The sequence below is a fragment of the Ascaphus truei genome, chromosome 4 (assembly GCF_040206685.1).
Source record: "Ascaphus truei isolate aAscTru1 chromosome 4, aAscTru1.hap1, whole genome shotgun sequence".
NCBI classification, from domain to species: Eukaryota; Metazoa; Chordata; class Amphibia; order Anura; family Ascaphidae; genus Ascaphus; species Ascaphus truei.
In genome coordinates this window covers 247,753,709-247,776,040 of record NC_134486.1, presented here as the reverse complement: position 1 = coordinate 247,776,040, position 22,332 = coordinate 247,753,709, and the positions used below count along the sequence as shown (strand labels likewise).

The following is a 22,332-nucleotide window of genomic DNA, read 5'->3' as shown; positions in this document are numbered from 1 at the left end:
ACGCCTCCACCTGGGAGGGATCCCAACGGAGTGGGAGGAGGCCCGCACAGGAAACAATCACGGTAACCACACAGTTGTAAAACAGGACAGGCTTTACTGCATATATGCGCATAACTTATATTCTACTATACATAACATTCAACGTTGCATTTTGGGTAAGGTATAACATACACCCCGCTCCCAGTACCGTGTATGCCCACACTGTGTCCAATCGCATTATACAAGGCCCTTGGCCACTCTCCACGTAAGTGTCCCCAACTGATACCCCCACCCTTTAGGCGTGCTTCTTGCGTTGCTGTACAGTGTTGGTGCACTTGAAGAATGATACCTGCCCGGGGCTCCCACCCCGGGTTCCGCAGACTACAACAGGGATTCCGCCCGATCCAACGTTGTCCTCCGCACCGCGTTGGGTGAATTCCAGCATGGAAAATATCACCTTAGTCTCAGTGTCTTTGGTGGCGTTCGGAGCCCAGAACCCACCTCGCAGGGCTGCACGGCTTCAGCGCTGTGTCCCTGACTATGCAAATAGCTAATGGGGCAGTGTCCCTATCTAGGGCCTGTCCCTATAGCACAACAAGCTACACAGTGGCTATGGGCTGTCTGGGGCCTAGGGGGCTGCTGGCCTAGTACAGGGGGTCACTGACTCCTGCACCCTACCTCCTTCCCCTAGCTGCTCCTGATGCCAAATAACGTGCTCCAAAACCCTGCGAAATGTAACTAATCTCCTCTGCAGGGAGATGCTGCAGTCCTATTGGCTCCCTGGGGTCACGTGGGGCGCTTCTGAGGCTCATGGGAGATGTAGTCCCTTCAGTGAGCCCTCTCCTGATTGGCCCTCGTTCGCTCGCGTCTCCTGCGCATGCGTGAACTTCCCTGCTGGCCACCGCACCGAGAGCATGACTGCGCATGCGCGAACAAATAGAAGATGGCGGCGCCCTCACCGCCCTGCTCCGGGAGCGCCGGGAACCCTAACGACGCGATCGCGGCCCTGGCAACCCCCGAGCAGCATCCTGACCGCCCACACTCTTGCGATCGGCCGACGGGACCGCCATTGGGCTCGGCGGCATCCGCAATCGCCAGCAAGGTGAGGCAGGCAGGGGGGACCTGGCAGGCAGGGGGGACCTGGCTACACACATATATATATAATATATATATATATATATCAATCAAAATAACTATATCCAGCCGTTTTCACCACAAACACTCAATAATTGAAGTGTATACTTTTTCAAGGTCTGCATACTCACACTAGGAGTTAGAAGCACCCATTTTTTAATTAATTTCCTCATTTTTCTCTGGTCAGTTAACCCTATAACCTGGGTCACCATCTTGACTGGTATGGGTGACAAATGGGCTTAACTTTTGATATACTGTGTAACATTGCCTCTACCCTCACAGGCGGAATTTCTGCTTTAACCTTAAAATGTATTTGCTTAAATCCCTTTGAATTTTTCATACATATACCGGTGCTTATATTAGTCCAATAATATTTTGCAGAACATATTATTCTGAAAATACATAATTGTACAAATTGTACAAAGTTTTCTGTTTTTATGTTGCCCGAATCTCTAAATAGCACATATGCAGCCCAAATTGTAGCAGTTGCAAGCTGTTAACATTACAATAACACAAATCTGCAACCATCCTATCTTCATTATGTGCAAATGATTCTTTTATCTGATTTTTTGGCCAGCAAATGATGGCATTCAACATGGGAGTTTACCCTGGGAAAATGTAATGGGTTCCCATAGGAGCAAAGGATTATGTTGGGTAGCATATTCTGAATCTACTAGTATTAATATGCAAATATTAAATTAAACATGCAAAACTCATACAAACAAGTGTTCAATGTTAGTACTGTGTTGTGACAGGACTAAGCAATATTTTTATTTGGGGCTTTATCTAAAATGAGTTAGCGCATAATGTCCATCGCCTAAAAAGACTTTAAAATAGCCCTCATTTTAATGTTGCAGATTTAGAATTTTTGGAAATCAATCCAGATTCACTACTTTTTTTAAAGCAGCAGCTTCCAGTTAACATTGTATTTAATTAACCTCACCTGAAGTCGGGACCATTTCTCCAATAACCCCACCTCCCCCCTCTCTATGAGTCCAGAAATAATTCTCCGGGTCCGAAGCGGCAAGAATTTTCATTGGTTTATTTTTTCTAAAGAAATTACAAACATGGCCGCAATCAGCATTAGAGATCACTTTGCAGCTTTCTATTAGCCCCCGAAACGAGCCCCGACTCTGCGGCCATTTTATGTCTCTGGACACTGTGCAACCACACAGCAGGACAGTTCCAGTAAGCTTACTAACAAAAAAGTACAACAAAATATCTCAAGCAGCGTAGATTGCTGCTTCAACCATTGCATTCAACACTCATCTAAAAAATAGATCTGTAGAACATTAGTTCCACTTAATCGATCCAAAAAACATTGACTTTTTCATTGTCTTGAAACATTTCATTGTGAAATCTTACAATAGTTTACTTTTCAGATAACTGTTGACAGAAAATAACATGTTTTTGCCCTTTTAAAATGGCCATGGTGACACATTGTCTAATTGCTTTATACTGTAGCTCAACTCTGGTTGCCAGCTTTGGAATCATTCTTTTCTCACTTAGATATGAGACTCTATCGCTTAAAAAAATTGTCTACAGCGGATCTGGCAGTTTAATCACTTTGCTTATCGGTCTAAATCAAAAAACTTATGGAACATACCTTACGTTCGGAGACAAAAGTATTAAAATGTTAACAATATTGGTACATAAAACCAGTTACCTTGGTATTTGATATGCTTTGTAAATATGGACAAAGAAAGTGAAGAAAGCAAATCAAAAAGCATTTTAGCATACTGTACTCATACTGCACTTATCACTACGAGAAATCAGCAGTCATTTTAAACGTGATAAAAAAAATATGAATTTGCAAGTAAATTTCTCCACTGAGATTGAACACAAATGGAAATTAAGTAAGCACTATACAGTAGAAAGCAATGCCTTTGTAATAAAGTAAAATGTGTTTAAATTAATATTTGATGTCCCTAAATAAGATTCAAGGTACCTTTATGGCTCTATAGAATGTGGTATGTTGTTAAAGTGTTTAGTTAATGCTTAAAAGATGGTAGAAGTGTCACTATTGACATAAAGGGGTCCTTTAACAAACTCTCCAAGCGGCAAAATTGAAGCAATGCTTAATTGATTGTAATGGGAATCCTTTTCCTTGATACATCCGATGCAGTATTTTTTCCCACATGAAGACTGATAAATAGCCACCGGTAACTGAAGTGTACCATGTAAGTTAGATTGTGGAGATTAAACTGTTTATTATAACACTTAACGGAATATATTATACGCCTAGAGCCATAAAATTGCGAAAAAAATACGCATTTTATTTGACGTGCGTCATTATTGTGTTACGGCATTAAATAATGCAATGCGATATTTATCAGGTACATTTTCAGAAAAATCGTAATTTACGCCCCTTTTGAATGTAACGTGCAATTGTAGTAAGCAAACTTACATTTCATGAAAGTGTCGCTTCCCGCCAAAAATTAACTCAAATTTTTATCACCAAGCCCAGGCTAGTGTTAGGTCTATCAACAGTTTGTTGGTCCGTAGAGCAAAATGGTACAGGCGAGCACTGTTGAAACACTACAAATGGGAATGTGTCTCTGTTTATTTTACAATGCCATTAATTGCTGTAACAACTGTACAGTAAGATGAATACCACACCAAAATAAAAAAGAATCTGAAAATTGTAGACATTCTACGTAGAACATGAGCGCTCGGCTGCATTTTACCTGTTTCCCTGGCAACCTGCCAGGTTGCACGACCTCACAAAATTCCCGACTGAGTTGAAGATCAGACATTTAATAATTCAGATCTCTCTCTTTCTTCTGGTGGGATGGCATTTTGTCACTGAGAACATAATCACTGTAAAGCAGACAGTCTCTCTTCAGAAATAGGGGCACGAGAGAGACAGTATTTTAACCCATTCACTGTTCTGCGGTTGGGTGACCAGATTTTCAAAAGTAGAAACCGGGACACTTTAAAAATAAATATTTATAAAACAAGTTACATCACATAAAAATAAATAGTATTAGGGTATTTGTCTAATAGCGCCCCAACTTATGCTGTATTATTGATTTATTTCAGTTTCCTAACGTAACGCAAACTCTCGAGTAGCAAAATGACGGTTTGGTTTATATTAAAAAATCGTTAAATAAGAGTTTACCAATATATTTGAAATGTTTACTCTTTCATATGATAATTCACATAAAAACATGCAGTGTCTATTTTTATGGTTTTAAGTGAGTCCACACAGGGAAAAGCTAAAAAAAACAGGACAATTGAACAAATTTGAGAAAATTGGAAGGTGCATTTAATGAAGATACAGGACTGTCCTGGCTAAACTGGGACATATGGTCACCCTATACTTAGACATTTTTAAATGTTTACATGGCCCTTAGAATGTTTATCAATGTCCTCATTCTTCCCCTCCTGCTGCAGGGAGGGGCATGAATATGAGCTACTTCTACTTGCTGAATTCGCTCCAAGTCAGCAGTTCTTACTTAATAATAAAATATAATAAAAAAATGGAGAGAAAACGTGGCGTCTTCACTGGCACTATAAACTAACTATATACAGCTAATGGGGAAATGTTCCTAGCTAGGGGTTTCCCTGAAGCAGCCACAATCTAATTAGGTGATTGGAAACTATCTTGGACGTAAGGGTATTAATATGACCTAGTCTGGGTGCCACTGACACCCAGATCTTATCTTCCCTGTCTCAGTCCTGGCTCCAACTGAACTGTCAGCTTGCACTTCCAGCGCTGCCAAAGTTCCAATCTCCCCTCAGGAGATTCTAGCAGCTCTTTTGGCTGTACTGTGTCACATGACCTCAGCTCCTGGGGCATTCTGGGGAGTGTAGTACCCGTGTGGAGCAACATAGTGAGGAGGAGGGGGGGTCAGGTGGAGACATGGCTATATATATATATATATATATATATATATATATATATATGTGTGTGTCTCTCTTTCTCTGTGTGTCTCTCTCTTTCTCTGTGTCTCTCTCTTTCTCTGTGTGTTTCTCTCTTTCTCTGTGTCTCTCTGTGTGTCTCTCTCTTTCTCTGTGTGTCTCTCTCTTTCTCTGTGTGTCTCTCTCTCTCTGTGTCTCTCTCTCCTTCTCTGTCTCTCTCTCTCTCTCTGTGTCTCTCTCTCCTTCTCTGTCTCTCTCTCTCTCTCTCTCTCTCTCTCTGTGTCTCTCTCTCTGTGTGTCTCTCTCTCTCTCTGTCTGTGTCTCTCTGTCTGTGTGTCTCTCTGTCTCTGTCTGTGTCTCTCTCTGTCTCTCTCTCTCTTTCTGTGTCTCTCTCTCTCTCTGTAAGGATTATGGAGACACGCCGTTCACGGCGTGCCTCCCACTTACCTGCTGCCTCGCCTGACACCATCCTGACTCGCAGGGACGCCGGAGAGAGGCGCGCGAGCCCCTGCACTGTGCGCGCGCGCACACGTTCTTCTCTCTCTTCTGCCCTCGGATCAGGGCGTGGGGGTGCGCACGCAGCCGCAGGCGCTGCTACACAGAGGCGCGGCCACACGGAGGCGCAACCACCTCTTAAAGGTACAGGTCCCAAGACTGTTGCTGCTATTGAATGCAGCCAGATTGCTGCCCTTTATGCCTCATCTCCTGGGACTCATAAGGGACCTATCCCTGCTACAGCAGGCTCCTTCTACACACCCCTTTATGGCTGCAATCCTATTGGACCCTCACTCCTTTATATACCTGCCAAAATCACTGGTTCTTTGGTTGAGCATAGTACCAGTTGTCCTTACCATTCTCTGCCTCCCTAGTTCTATTTTTACAGATCTCCACGTGTATCAAACCGGCTTCCGCTACGTCTTCCTGTACCTCTGGCATCCCGAACTCGGCACACGGCAATTCGACTCTCCGCATCTCTGGCATCCCGACCCTGGCTTACGGTAAACGACAACGTCCCTCTCTCTAACCCTGGATTTGGCAAACGGCACTCTCTACCAACCGTACCTCTCCTACCCCGATCCGGAATCCCCGACCAATCTACTTTCAAGACGTGTCCTCGTGGCTGTGGGTGGTGTTCCTACCTTCCCGCCTCAGCACCGTGGTCCCGTCTCGTTTGTGGTGAGCACATCCTAACACTCTCTTTCTGTTTGTCTCTCTCTCTGTGTGTGTATCTCTCTCTCTCTCTCTCTCTCTCTCTCTCTCGCTCTCTCTCTCTCTCTCTCTGTCTCTCTCTCTCGCTCACTCTGTGTCTCTCTCTCTCTCTCTCTCTCTCTCTGTCTCTCTCTCTGTCTCTGTCTCTCTCTCTCTCTCTCTGTGTCTCTCTCTGTGTGTGTGTCTCTCTCTTTGTGTGTGTGTGTGTCTCTCTCTCTCTCTGTATCTCTCTCTCTCTCTCTCTGTGTCTCTCTCTCTGTGTGTGTGCTGCTCTGTGTGTGTGTGTGTGTCTCTCTCTCACCCACTCTCTCTCTCACACTCTGGATCTCTTATTTACCCTATATATCTTAACTGCTCTATACTTCACCGAAATAACCTATACTGCTTTCTTCCAGATCTGACTCAAGCTTCACACGGAAGACATCGGAACCCCCCCTAACCCAGAAGACAGGTAGGGAACACCTCCCCTCCAATGTATAACATTGCGGGAATGAGGGTACCTGGACATTAAGGGACTGCGGATCAGGTAAGATCCCAGGCGGGATTGCTGCTTTAGATTTTGTGACGCGGGGGCATCCAGGCACTGGTAATGGGGTTCAGGAACATTTACACACACACACGTAACAAGGACTAATTGTAGTATAATGTAATACAATAAATAAATTAATGTCAAAAACAAATGTTGTTCTTACTATGAATTTATTTTTATTTTTTTTTAAAGTGGGTCTGGGGGCGGGACTAGGGCGCGGTTGGGGGCGGGACTAGGGCGGGACTAGGGCGGGGTTGGGGGCGGGACTAGGTGGTGAGTAGATGTTTTGGTTGGGCGAGTAGATTTTTGGGTGATTTGTCGAACACTGTATATATATAGTCATGGTATGGAGATTTGCACTCACGGTTTGGTTAGAAGGCAGATGCTTGTCCCATATGCAGCAATAGACGTGTGGTAACCAGGGGATCCTGATGACCAAAGAAGACAGCACACCGCAAAGATGATATCAAAAAAGTGTATTATGAAACACAGGGCCGCCAACATTTCGGTCCTCGTAAAGGGACCTTCCTCAGGGCTATGCACAACAGACTAATACAAGCACCCATATATACCCCTTATGACATACATAAAATCACCTGAAAACAATCATGGAAAATCTAAATTACAATCCCAGGTACAACCCACAACATATTACAGCCACTCAGACATACTGATACTGACCAGCACCAATGAAACAGCTTGATCTAAACCCTTGCAGGATTGGTCACATAGTCTACCAATGCCGTCCATGTAATGACGTCTCCGTTCAACCTGATCGCGTCATGGCAACCATAACAAAACATGCATAGTGTTTACAAAAAAGAGAACATGCATGAACATCTAGATCTTAATATAAACACATAAAATATATACAGAAATAAGAGAAGCTGCACGCATTAGCTCAACCCGATCGTGCTGCGGCGGCGGGACTAGGTGGCGAGTAGATTTTTTGGTTGGGCGAGTAGATTTTTGGGTGATTTGTCGAACACTGTATATATATATATATATATATATATATATATATATATATATATGTAGAGGTATCAGTACCGTGTTAGCCGAGCTTCAATAATCAAAAAAATAAATAGATGATACCGTTCTGTGGCTAACGAAATGCTTTTATTTGTGCGAGCTTTCGAGATACACTGATCTCTTCTTCCGGCGATGTTACAATGAATGAAGCAAAAGGTAAACTTAAAAACAGTGTCTCTTGGAATGTTATCTGTGCTGTTCCTTCCCCTGGTGTGGATTCCAAGAGACACTGTTTTTAAGTTTACCTTTTGCTTCATTCATTGTAACATCGCCGGAAGAAGAGATCAGTGTATCTCGAAAGCTCGCACAAATAAAAGCATTTCGTTAGCCACAGAACGGTATCATCTATTTATTTTTTTGATTATATATATATATATATATATATATATATATATATATATATATATATATATATATATGTATATATATATATATATATATATATATATTTATATATTGTGAAAAAGAAAGTACACCCTCTCTCGAATTCTATGGTTTTACAAATCAGGACATAATAACAATCATCTGTTTCTTCACAGGTCTAAAAAGTAGGTAAATACAATCTCAGATGAACAACAACACATGACATATTACACTGTGTCATGATTTATTTAACAAAAATAAAGCCAAAATGGTGAAGCCATGTGTGAAAAACTAAGTATACCTTATGATTCAATCGCTTGTAGAACCACCTTTATTAGCAGCAATAACTTGAAGTAATCGTTTTCTGTATGACTATCAGTATCACACATTGTTGTGGAGGAATTTTGGCCCATTCTTTTTTACAACTTTGCTTCAGTTCATTGAGGATTGTGGGTATTTGTTTATGCACAGTTCTCTTAAGGTCCAGCCACAGCATTTCAATTGTGTTGAGGTCGGGACTTTGACTGGGCCAGTCAATGTTTGACTGGGCAACACCTTGATTCTTTTCTTTTTCAGCCGTTATGTTGTAGATTTGCTGGTGTGCTTGGGATCATTGTCCTGTTGCTGTGGGAGCCGACGGTAGCCTCCGGCAATGCGCTCGCCTGCCCAGCACTGCTGCTCTCTCCCCCTGCCTTTTGTATATTCACAACTGCCGACGCTGTCACCCGCGTGCCCCAGCGTCACTCCCGGCAACTGCCTGAGTTGCTGGCCATTGCAGGGGATGTAAAGTGTTGGTAGGGGAACAAGGGGGAACCTTGCTGCATGTAGGAATACTTTTATTTCACAAAATCGCACTTTTTTTTTTGCACAAATATAGGGTTACCTTTAGTTACATTGGTAGTGCCCCGTCGCATTTAATATATCCCATTGTTGTAAGAAAAAAAAAACCTCTGCCCTAGGGAGGTCACACTACTCTGGTGCAGAAGAAACCATTTCTATTTTATTGACATAGTCAGACTTTGTACGACCATTCAAAGTGTGGTATCGCAAACCTCTGGTTTTCTACGTTCAGAAAATATATGTTGCATGTGGGTGCATTATTGTTTTGTTACTGTAATTATTAGTATCAAAACATTACCTAAATACAATGGAAATGTGTTGTGTTACATAATATGCAATAGAACCTATTCAGACAAAATGTAGATAGACATTATAGTACATACTGCTTTGCAATGAATAGGAAAAAAAAACTCCCAATATCTTCTGCAAACTAATGAGATTGCTGAAGTAACGCGACTTTATATGCATTTAGCACAACACAAAATAAAATTGTAACTTGTTCTGAAAAAAATAAACGGTGTCTGGGTTACTAGGATTTACCACAAAACTGATGCACAAATCATTGTCTAAAAAGGTTATTGCAAAAATCGTAACATTTCCTTGGCCAAGCAGTAAAGGGGTTCAAGTGTTATGTTATTTAAATAAAAAGAAACAAAAACAAATAAAGTAATTCCCATATTAGGAATATAATAACGATTTTTAATATTGTAATGGAAACGGCAGAAAGTATTAAGTATTTTAATCAATCTAGCATAGGAAAGGTTGTCTTAAAAATACAAGAATTGTTTTTATGACCTGCCAAACCACTGATCAGGCCTAATTTTATGTATTTTATAGGACTGAAGTTATGTCAAGTCAAAAGCTGGGTTTCAGGACATCTGGCATCACAAATCTACTCTGACCACGGAAATAAACGAAAAGGCCTCTTTTTTGTATCTGAAAGAGATTCCTGAAGAGGATCTGCAAATACCAGGGAGTGGGGCTAAGAATGTATTCTATAAAGTTTGTAAATGTAATAAATGTGAAATATCCTGGGCCTCACAGCAATTCACAAGATTAACAAATAGACGTTTGTAACAGTTGCAATGAGATTAATCAAATTATGCCAAACACTTCATGAACAGGAGGTGCACAGGGCAGATATCTATTTCTCTTACAAAAATAGACATTGGGTTGTCATATTTCATTTCCAGGCACGCATATTCACGTAAACAGATGCAACAGTGAAGATGGCATTGTTATATTATAGCGCAGTGGTTCCCAAACTTTTTCGGTTCAAGGCTCCACAAAGCAATCAGAATTTTTCAAGGCTCCCCAAGGCGATCAGGATTTTTCTGCAGCGCCCAAAGTAAAAACAAAGGTGTATATACATACCTAACAGTTGCAGTGCGCAGTTGGTGTCTCTCAGACACTAACACACTCTCAATCTCTCTCTCTCTCTGACCTCACTCTCTCTCTTGGACCTCACTCTCTCTCTCTCTCTCTCTCTCTCTCTCAGACCTCACTCTCTCTCTTTCTCTCTCTCTCTCTCAGACCCCACTCTCTCTCTCTCTCTCTCTCTCTCTCTCAGACCTCACTCTCTCTCTCTCTCTCTCTCTCTCTCTCTCAGACCTCACTCTCTCTCTCTCTCTCTCTCTCTCTCTCAGACCTCACTCTCTCTCTCTCTCTCAGACCTCTCTCTCTCTCTCTCTCTCTCTCTCAGACCTCTCTTTCTCTCTCTCTCAGACCTCACTCTCTCTCTCAGACCTCTCTCTCTCTTAGACCTCTCTCTCTCTCAGACCTCTCTCTCTCAGACCTCTCTCTCAGACCACTCTCTCTCTCTCTCTCTCTCTCAGACCTCTCTCTCTCAGACCTCTCTCTCTCTCTCTCAGACCTCTCTCTCTCTCAGACCTCTCTCTCTCTCTCAGACCTCTCTCTCTCTCTCTCTCTCTCTCTCAGACCTCTCTCTCTCTCTCTTAGACCTCACTCTCTCTCTCTCTCAGACCTCACTCTCTCTCTCTCTCTCAGACCTCACTCTCTCTCTCTCTCTCTCTCTCAGACATCACTCTCTCTCTCTCTCTCTCAGACCTCACTCTCTCTCTCAGACCTCACTCTCTCTCTCAGACCTCACTCTCTCTCTCTCAGACCTCACTCTCTCTCTCTCAGACCTCACTCTCTCTCTCAGACCTCACTCTCTCTCAGACCTCACTCTCTCAGACCTCACTCTCTCTCTCTCTCTCTCAGACCTCTCTCTCAGACCTCTCTCTCTCTCAAACCTCTCCCTCTCTCAGACCTCTCTCTCTCTCAAACCTCTCTCTCTATCAGACCTCTCTCTCTCAGACCTCTCTCTCTCAGAACTCTCTCTCTCTCTCTCTCTCTCTCAGACCTCACTCTCTCTCAGACCTCACTCTCTCTCTCTCAGACCTCACTCTCTCTCTCAGACCTCACTCTCTCTCTCTCAGACCTCACTCTCTCACTCTCTCTGACCTCACCCTCTCTGACCTCACTCTCTCTGACCTCACTCTCTCTGTCAGACACAGACAGACGGACACTCTCTCTCACAGACAGATGGACACTCTCTCTCACAGACAGACGGACACTCTCTCTCACAGACAGACGGGCACTCTCTCTCACAGACACCCACCCTGCAGCCCGTTTTTCACAACCACACACCACCCCACCCCATGCAGCCTGTTTTTCACACCCACCAACCCACCCACTGCAGCCCGTTTTTCACACACACTCACCCACCCCCTGCAGCCCATTTTCAAAATGCAGCCCCTTTTTCACAAACCTGCAGCCTGTTTTTCAGACCCACCCCATGCAGCCCGTTTTTCACACCCACCCATCCCCTGCAGCCCGTTTTTCACACCCACCCAGCCCCTGCAGCCTGTTTTTCACAACCACCCACCCCCTGCAGCCCGTTTTTCACATAAACCACCCACCCCCTGCAGCCCGTTTTTCACACCCACCCACCCCCTGCAGCCCGTTTTTCACACACACCCACCCACCCCCTGCAGCCCGTTTTTCACAACCCCCTGCAGCCCGTTTTTCACAACCACCCACCCACCCCCTGCAGCCTTTTTCACACACAACCTGCAGCCCGTTTTTCTCACACACACACACACACACACACACCTTGGTGCTGCCTCTGTTTGGTGGCTCTGTAGTTGCAATGCCGGGCAGGCTGCAGCCCCATTGGATGGGAGCGGTCACGTGACCGCTCCTCCGCTTCCCCAAGCTGCAAATTTGAAACCTGCCGCTCTCGGGGAAGTCTCTCCTCCTCCGCACGCATCAGCAAGCATGCGGAGGGTCAGGCGCTGCCAGGGAGACCCGGCGCCGGCTTCAGAGGCTTTTTTTTTTTTTTTTTTTTAATTAACTAGCAGCCCTTGTTTCCCGCTGCTGGCGGCCCTGATCGCGGCGCCCCTCTAGTCAAGCCGCGGCGCACCAGGGCGCCGCGGCGCACACTTTGGGAAACACTGTTATAGCGTATGCTCCTGTAAAAACCTTTGTCTGTAACCTAAGCACTGTACTTTTAAAAATATGTAAATCGAAACTTTAATAAGTAATTGTTTGGGCTTTGATTGAACTGTTTTCACACTTTGTAGGGAGAAAATTAAATTGTCGGACAAATTTTTCTGTGTTAAGTTTTCTTAATAAACATTGACGAGAGTCTTTGCAAATTAATAATTTTGATAATTTTTTTGGTAGTGGAAGAGGATAAAAGATATATATTGTGGCGGATTGAAGGTAGATATTATTCATTTGGGGGACCTTTGTGGAAGGTGAAAAGTGGGTCAGCTAGTTAACTGTGTATTAACCCTTGTCAGATATGCAAGTCACCTGGTAATTTTAATGATCCTAAAAGAATGAAAACAGCACCAATTATAGCAGCACATTTTAATTCACCCCATTAAAATATTGCAATTGGGATCCCTGTTTTTATAACCACTCCCAAACAAAAATACCTACAGTGATACAAAAAGACACATTAAATTGACATCCTTATAGATAAATTAACATTATAATTTCCTCTTGCAATCCTTCATCCATATCTCTCATATCTCTCCAAAATTGTTACCTGCTTTTTTTCCCGGAGTAACAAATATTATAATCACTGAGTATTTATCTGTGAATATATTTATTTCCTACCCATACATTATTCGTGACTTTTGAAAAGACTATGCTTGAAAAAACCTACAATAAGTGCAGTAAAGTTATCAATGGAATCATGATATAAAAATCACTTTCGATAAGTTATTGAAAAGTAAGAGGTAGGAGTCTGGAACTTTCCAAATGAAAAGACGAGAATTGCATTTATAAAGGTGCTAGTAAACCAGAAACTATATGCACTGCCTGTACTTTATTATGGCATTTATATAATACTGCAAGATGTATTGCCACTCATAGACGGAGACAGCACATGGTGTGTTTTTTTAAGTCTTTAGAACAGATAGTGTAAGTGCTCATGAATAGTCCAGGTGTAAAAGCTTTATCATACACAAATAATTTTGTATGGGAGAGAAGTGATAAATCAGTGGGTTCAGCTAAAGAACTGTAAATGAGCGCAGCATGATTCTGACAAAGCAAAGCTGTGGTGATCAAAAGAAATGAAAATATGAATATGATAATAATGACAAGAGACAGAATGAGAGAGTTTAACTAAATGGTTCCCCAAGAATAAGAACAAGGACTTGTGGGTAAAGAGTTATTGTCATATTAATTTTTAAATTATGAGTTGCCAGCTTGATACTGTAAATAATCAAGTAATTGTATGAAGAGCTGAGATTGCATTTTACTGGTAGTATCAATATATTAAACTTGGCAGGTGTTGCTTGTGATATGTGAATATGCTACTGTATGTTAGAAAATGTAGAATGGAGAAATCGGGCACTGCAAAAAGGATGAGGCTGCTGAGGTTGAAAAAAATAATGTAAATTTATTGGGGCATAATGAGCCCAAAGTTAAAAACAAGAGTCCATTGACGCTTTTCTCGCCTCACAGGGTGCTTTCTCAAAGGGTGACTAATCTTGGAAACAAAATGCCTTATATTGTGCATCACAGACAGGTGTTTCTAATAGGTGATTGCTGTGATGATAAACCAGCAAATCACAGATGGAACTTGAGATAACACCTGTGTGTGGATGATTGCACCATAAAAAGCAAAGACATACATATGAATATAAATGATTCTTAAAAATAAGCATAACAAATGTATAAGCATGTATACCTATCATACCTATACCACCTATGATGTATATTTTATGTGAATTCTATTTAACTCGTGTAAATTAGTATAAAAAGAAATTTTGTGATAATCTAAATAGGAAGTGTGTGGGATAAGGAACATGAAAACTGTGCTGTTATGAATATAATGAACGTAACAATACCAAACAATCATGTGAACTTGAAATATATCCATGTAAAAAGTGAAGAAGAAATATATCAAAGAAATATATCAAAAGAAAAATCTGCACATAATCATGCAATATATATATAAAATTATCATAAAATATACGTACCCACCCTGGGCCAAGAACCCCCTTCACTAATCCCTTCTATCACCAATGAATATTACCATACCTACCACCCATCAATAAACAACCCACCCACCCCTGAACTCCCCCCAAAAACCTCCCCCACCCATTCCAATCAAATACAGTACAGTAATGGACAAAATTACTATTATCCAGAAATGGATAATAGTGCGTTTGCCCATTTAAACTAAAACATAAACCAGCAGCATAAAGTAAAAACTTGCATTTACCTGTGCGAGCCTGCCAGGATGAAGGGCATCATCATCCTCATCACCGTCCATGCCCTTCATTGGCAGCAACAATACAATCAAAAATACAATCTAATGGCCCCTAACCCCTTAATCACCTTAGCAAACAGGCCCAAAATAAAACACATTACATTGAAAATATACACATTACAAATGCCAATAAAACAATTGATTTGCACAGTGGTATATCATGCCCATATAATATGGGCATGATTTACTCCTATGACAATCAGTAGTCAACCTAGAAAATAAACAACCACCAACAATATCAAATTCAATCAAAACACTAACCAAATAAATACACCAAAAAGAAACAATGTAAACACTAAAAAAAACAGAAATCAATTAAGCAAATACGAAAGAAACACCAGAATTAAAAATCAAAACACCAAAAAAATAGAATAAAACACCAAATAAACACCATTATTAAAAAGCAAAACACCAACTATAAACCACAATTAAAAAGCAAACACCAAAGAAATTAAAAATAGAAAACACCAACAAAATCCCATTATTAAAAATCAAAACACAAAAGAAATAACAGAAATAAATAAAAGCAAATAATAAAAATACATTTAAAAGAAATAAAAGCAAGCATTTGACAAAAAATGCATTGCTTATCACTGTATGGATCTACAGCCCTAAATGGGCATAGATAAATACATTGGCAACCAAATGGGCAATTAAAAAAATATAAATAAAAAATACAATTAAAAAAACTGCAAAATTAAAATAATATACTTTTAATGGTTTTTCTCACCTTTAGATGTCTTCACTCTCCGATTCCAGTGGTCTCAGGAAACTCTCGGCTAAAGAAGCAAGTAAGTTATGTTCTTCTTTCTTTTTTTTTTTATCTTCATCTGTTATTGTAATCCAATTGGGGGTCTTCTTTCTTCTTTATCTTCATCTTATCTGTACACTCCATTAGAATCCAATTAGGGGGATGTTGCCTCTGCATCTTCTTGGCATCAAATGAGACTGCACAGGCTTTATATAAGGCCTGTGACATCACATTTCCCTGACAAATGGTTCCTAGCCAATCTGATTGGCTGGGATAACCATGTGACAGGTTTTTTCTAAGTATCTGATGTCATCAAAAGGGAGGGAAGCAAGCCAATCAGAAATGCTCTGCTTCCTTTCCCTTTAATATGATGTCGCCAAAACCAAAATGTCATCAGAGCCCTACAGGTATATTGTAAAATAAGGGAGGAAGGGTACTGCACCTCAAAGAGATGACAACTGAATGTAAATAGCACGTGTTTACCCAAGCTGTTGGCATGTTTAATGGAGACCTATAACTTTATATTTATACATTGGGGGATGGGGAGGTGGGGAGGGGGGTTACAGTTAATTGGAATATTAGTCTTTAAAGGGTCATTTGATGGGTTTCTATTCCTGTAAAGTTAGAGATATCATAGCAAGCACACCAAAAACAAAGAGGGTAGGACATTTTACTGAAAATGGGGTGGCGGGGTAATGTCACAAAGAATAGACAGAGACATATAGAAGCCTAATGTATGATTTGTTTAAAACTAGTATTAACCAGCTACATGTTAAATGTTGTACTTCACAGTAATGTGGATAGATGTGTTGAAATATTGAACAAGTGCAAGACAGGCTATACTCATGACTTTGTTCTGTCAATACATTTTTCTTGTTAAGGTTGAGCTATTTTCTTTTTTAGCTCTAATAGTTTTTGCAATGCACACTTTCATACTTTCACTAAACTCTCTTTTAGGATAGTGTGGGAAGAATGTACATTCCAAAATACCAGTGTTGTTGAGTAATAGCAGACATACCTGCAGTATTTTGACAACTATGGTAATACAAGTTATAGGTTGTTCTATCACAGTAGAATCTGCAGTTATTTGTATATTTCACTTATAGTGTATCCAACAGACCAATGAGAAAACATATTGCAACAGCAAACAATGAGTTTCAATCTTTTCCTGGAAGTATCTGCTGAGATTCAGATTTGAGATTCAGATTTGAAGATCCCAGCACATATTCTGGGGTTTTAATTTTAAGTTCTACCTCTTGCCAACATACTATTTAATAGAAAACTGATGGACAGCAGATGTGAAAACACAGACATGACAGATAATGTGGTATGTTGCGATGGTCTTCTATATGATGTTCCATCTGTTAAAGTCGAAGACAAAGCTTTAGAGTTAGCCTATAAAGCAGTGGTGGTTTTGTCTGGAGGTCACTTCCCAAGCTTCAGTATGCTTCAAGGGCCACGCACTTAATGTAGATTAAGCGTGGCACCCACTTGCTCTCCTCTCCAGCTTCTCTCCCACATACTCTTCTTCTCTCCTGCATCTCCCCTACATGCCCACTTTCTCTTACTCCCTTCACTCTCCCCCTCCTTTCCCTCACTCACCCCCTCGTTTCTCTCTTTCTTCTCATGCTTTTCACCCGCTTCCCTGTCAACTCTCTCTCCTCCCCATCTTTCTCACCCCTCTTACTTCTCTCTCCTACCTCATCTTCTATATCACTTCTCTCCCTCCTTCCCTCTCCCTTTATTCCTCCCTGCCTCACCCCTCTATCCACCCCTTCTCTCACACCCCACTCTCACTTCTATCTCACCCCACTGTCCCACCCCCACTTCTCTCTCCCCCCTCTCTCACCCCGCTTCTATTCCATTCCAGAGTCGTACCTGAGATGTGGAAACAAACGCGACAGCAATGGAGGGAGCCCACCCATGTGGTGTTTACGTAAGTGGATGACCTTCCGGTGGGGCCTGTTGGGCCCCATCAGGATGGGCTGTTGCTTACGCCACTACTCTTGCAGCTGCCGCATACGGCGAGAGTGGTTTGGAGAGAGGGGTCCTTACAAATAACAGGCTGCAGAGAACGGTTTGACGGGCCGGTTATGACCCGAGGGTTGTATTTTGCCCATCCCTGCTCTAAAGCATGGCTCTCAGTGGAAAATATAAAAAGCATATTGCTTTTGGCTTTTAAGCCATGTACAGACACAAATGCATTATAGATAGATTTTCTACTTCTAGTTCAGTGTCAGAGACAAATACATTTTTCCCTTTTGCATCATTTATGCTTTGGTGCACTTTTTGCTACTGATTTTTGAGAGTTGGCATAAGGAATTTGATCTTTCTTTCCTTGCCGTGCACATATATGTATATATTATATAACATAACCCCCATAGTTCATTGTTTAATGTAAAAATATAAATCAGCATAAAATATGATTTATACTTTTTTACATTAAATAATACACAATGGATGGTTGCATTTTTTTGCCTTTTCAAATATTTGTCACAGTTTAATCCCACAGTACAAGTAGAAAGTCAGACCCGAACACATAGAGGTACAATACATTATAATCCACTGGGAGACCAGCGTACATACAAACAGGACAGAGTGAACCCCTCCGAGTCAGAATTTGGAGTTTGTTCACTGACAACCACAGGGGTGTCACCGTGTTGGTAGATATATTAACTGATAAATCCCAGGTGGACCACAAACACAAAGAGACATTCAGGATATGGGGTAAACATGACAGGGTTGAACTGTCCTGTGGTCACTATATTTACTGACATCCACCAGGGGAGTTATAGAGTGAACATGTTACTTGTTAACCAAAGTGTGGAGTATGCACTGAACGAAAGTCCAACCTACACAAGGTGTGTAAAACAGGGTGAACAGTCCCAAATAAAAAATGTATCCAATACAGCTATGGCTGTCCCAGAGTGGAGGAACAGTAATAGGAGGCCAGTGACCTGACTCATGTAATAATATGTTGACTCATAACATACTGGTAGACTGCTAGGGTAACGTGATTATACGTATAGCCTTGGTCCCCCTGGTCCCCCGTTTTGACCCCTTACCTCTGGCTGCAGCTGCAATCGACAGCGGAGGCTGGTGGGGAGAGGAGGGAGATGTGCAGGAGCAGAGGCAGGTTGCCGGTAGTACAAGCAGGGTGACCGAGTCCCGTAGGAGGGTGCCACCATCTTGCGTGCAGTCGCGCATGCGCAGTGTAGGTTCAGGTTGCGGCGGCCATCTTTGTGCACTTTGCGCATGTGCAGAGAGGTACACAGAGATGGCCATTACAAGAAGTACTCTGCAGGGGAACTACAATCCCCAGCAGCCCCTGGGGCTGCTAGACACATGGGCTGCAGCAGCCAATCGCGCGGCCAGATCACCCTGCAACTTAGTGGATACATTTGGAGCGCTGAAGAGACCATGCCAGTCAGAGCTGGGACAGCAGAAGGGTAGGGTATGCATGTGCAGGGTGTCAGTGGCCCTTGCACTAGGCCATAGACCCCCTTAGGAACCAGCAAGTCCCTGACTCACCCCAGCTTGTGGTTGCTGCAGGGACAGGCCGACCAGATGGGGACACTGCCTCTGTAGTACCAGTGTGAGGGACACAGACAGGACGCAGCTGCAACCTGGCCCCCTGTGGTCTGGGACCAGACCACCACAGAAAGGCACAGAGACTATCTTCATGGTGGGAAACTCCAACCAGATACCACCCCACGTGGAGGCGGACGTCATCGCAGACAATGTCGCTGGATCAGCAGATCCCTTATCTTCAGTTGGTGCTACCGGTGACAAGTGCACCAACTGTACACACATTAGTGGGGCAGCGCTGTCTCACACATTGGTGGTGGTGGGGGGGGTTGCTGTTTGTGGACACCAGGGTGGTTGGGTGCACAAGTGCCGCTCAATACTTGGGGACTTTGTTACCAGGTGTGGACAGAGTGTTGGAGGGTACGACCATGCGTGGCCTAGTTGGGCGGTCAAGTATCAATGTTATTTTATACCTGCAGTAAACTGTTATCTTATACCACGTGCGTATTTCTTATATTGTCCTGGGACAAGGTTATATAACACAGTTAGGATCGTGCCTAGGTGGAGGCGTTGTCACCAGACGGATCAGGTACACCCCAGGCTCCCAGCTGCGAATGTTCAGGCCTCCTGTGAGCTTCAGGTAATGCACAACACACACACAGTAGCCGCCATATTTCCCATAGGGTGGGGGAAACTGCGCTACATACACTATTGATAATATAAGAAATACAATGAAAATACAGACCCAAAGTATACTGTCGAGAGGAGAGAGCACACCACAACCCCAGAAATAGCAGTATACTGTCGCGGCCCCTTTTATTCTCCAACATCACCGCATTTTTCCGGGATTTTTTTTCGAATGCTACGCACTTCACCGGGTTCATGCCACATTCATGCTGCATTCATGTTGCATTCTCAGTCACGATTGATTCGTGGTTGATGCGTTTATTGAGAATGGTTCGGATTTAATAGGTTGCAATTCTTCGCGTGTCCGCCAGATGGCAGATATTCATGAATTGTAATGCGCATGCGCTTCAGTAATGTGTCGACTTGCAGGTGTTTCGTTTAAAAAAGATACCACAGTGGGCTATTGTAAATTGGCCTTGGGACTGAAGGAAGAGGTTACAATAATGTATCAATTTAGGCTTTTCATATTAAAGAAAGACAAACACCAGAGTCAGTCCCGCCGCCATGAGTGCACAAATGCAGCCCGTGTTCCAAAAACCCGACAGAACGTACGCTTATTTAATATGGGCCACGATTAATGCAACAGATGATAAGATGGCAACAGTTGTTCAAATTTATCAGTATTTTATCGAAAACTATGACTTTTACAAATTTTCGCTAGCTCCTCATGTGTGGAAGCGTGCAATAAGGAAAAAGTTATGTAGCGATCCATGTTTTTTTCGTATTGATCCCGAATTTATTGGAGGGTACTGGTGTGTATCACGGGTTTTTCCCGTATCAATGATCATGCAGACGGCAAAAGGTGAAAGGTCGAGTTAAAACCAACTAAGAAACGACAGTCGCTGGCAAGCAATGCACCAGCACCAGCACCAGCACCGGTTTCCAATAACGGTTCGACCGTCAGTGACAACCCTTGCTGTCTGTCCACGCACGGATACCTGCAGCAGCCTGAGCCGGGTTTCGCGTACAGTTTCGAGCAAGCTTGCATGTACCTAAGCGATTTCCAGCCTCATCAGCTGACTACAGGTGTAGTAGTCCCGCTGTCACCTGTCAACGACGTGTATGATCAAGAATACAGGACTGGCAGTGGCCCGGCGCCAGCTGATTGGGAAATTCTATTGTGAGTAATGTTGCCGTATTTTATTCTGTTATTTTTTATTTTGAAAATATCAATATCAGTGCAATTCAAAAGTCAAGCGATTCTCCTGTAAGCAATATCATTGGCTGAGCGGCTTCTACAGTAGATACTGCACAATTGGTGAAAAGCTAGGCGCATGCGCATTGGAAACTTCTTGAAACGCATATGCGTGTCATCACATCGACGGTAGGCGCATGCGCATGTGAATAGGAGACGCCCCCCGAGAAAATTATTGGTGGGACTGACTGGGAATTTCTTTAGGGGACTGACCATCACAGTAAAACTTTTATTTATTTTTTTCCTCAGAAAAGAAAACTTTGTCATCTCATGCGGAAAACGGCAAATGGAGGGATTTCGATGGATAATATCGCTTCGTGTAACAATGCCTGCACATTGCAGAATCGGATTTAAAAAACCACGTACCGGAGTCTACAGTTTAGTGGCCGTTGTTATTGATTAGGATAAAATACCTGAAACAGTATGCTGATGTTTTCAGACCGTACTGTATACAGTGCTTTTTTTATATACAGTATACTGTATAATAACCCAGAGAAAATAAAAGTATGCATTTATTCTACATGTATTCCAGTACATATGTGTCTTGTATTTTTTTTAATACTCTTGTGATGTACAGTACTGAGCATGCCTACAGTATAAAGTACAGTATGCCTGGACAGTACTGTACATTCTAGAAACACTGTATTTTGTTACAGTATCAAAGGAGACAATGGAACAATTTAAAACAAATCAACATTTTCTTTTATTGGTGGAGTAAGTACAAAAACATTTATTTACAAATACTGTACAATGTAAAAACATTTTAAGTGCACAGCAATTCCAAATGCAAACAGGCCCGGTTTTCAGGATAACCTTTGAAAACCGGGCCTGTTTGTTGCCCTCGAGGACTGGAATTGTGCAGGCCTTGTGTACAGTAAATAAAAACATTTATTTATTAATACAAGTTAAAACACACAACATCTCCTTTATTTAAGTACAGCAAGTCAAAACATGTACAGTACAGCACAACAGTATGGTGTTACCTGTTTTAAAAAAAATTCTTTATTCATAAAATATACAAAACGCAACATCTCATTTATTAAAGTATAGCAAGTCAAAACATTTACAGTAGGATGGTGTGCAGAACAGTCAGTCAGGCCTGCACAACTCCAGTCCTCGAGGGCCGCAAACAGGCCTGTTTGCGGCCCTCGGGGACGGGAACAAAACATTTACAAAAATAAACAACAGTTGAACACTCAAGCAAATGAGTACCCCACCAGATTGTCCTTCCATTGCCGATGCCTTGCATGGCGCAAAATACCATTAATGCCGTGTCGAACGCCTTTCATTAAAGGATCTGTAATTGAAAAAAAGTGCCACAATTCCTCCAGAATAGTCTTTCTTAAATTGTCAGGAAGCGCCTTTTTTTCGCGATTTCCTTCATACACTGGCGACACACTTTATTCGAGCTCGGCTAGTCCCACGAA

At 42.3% G+C, this 22,332-nt stretch overlaps 1 protein-coding gene across 1 annotated transcript in view; it reads right to left on the bottom strand.

Moving 5' to 3' along the window:
• The window catches only part of NKAIN2 (sodium/potassium transporting ATPase interacting 2), a 1,223,374-nt gene that overhangs the window by 1,095,260 nt on the left and 105,782 nt on the right, over positions 1-22,332 (bottom strand). The gene's annotated exons all lie outside the window — the stretch shown is intronic.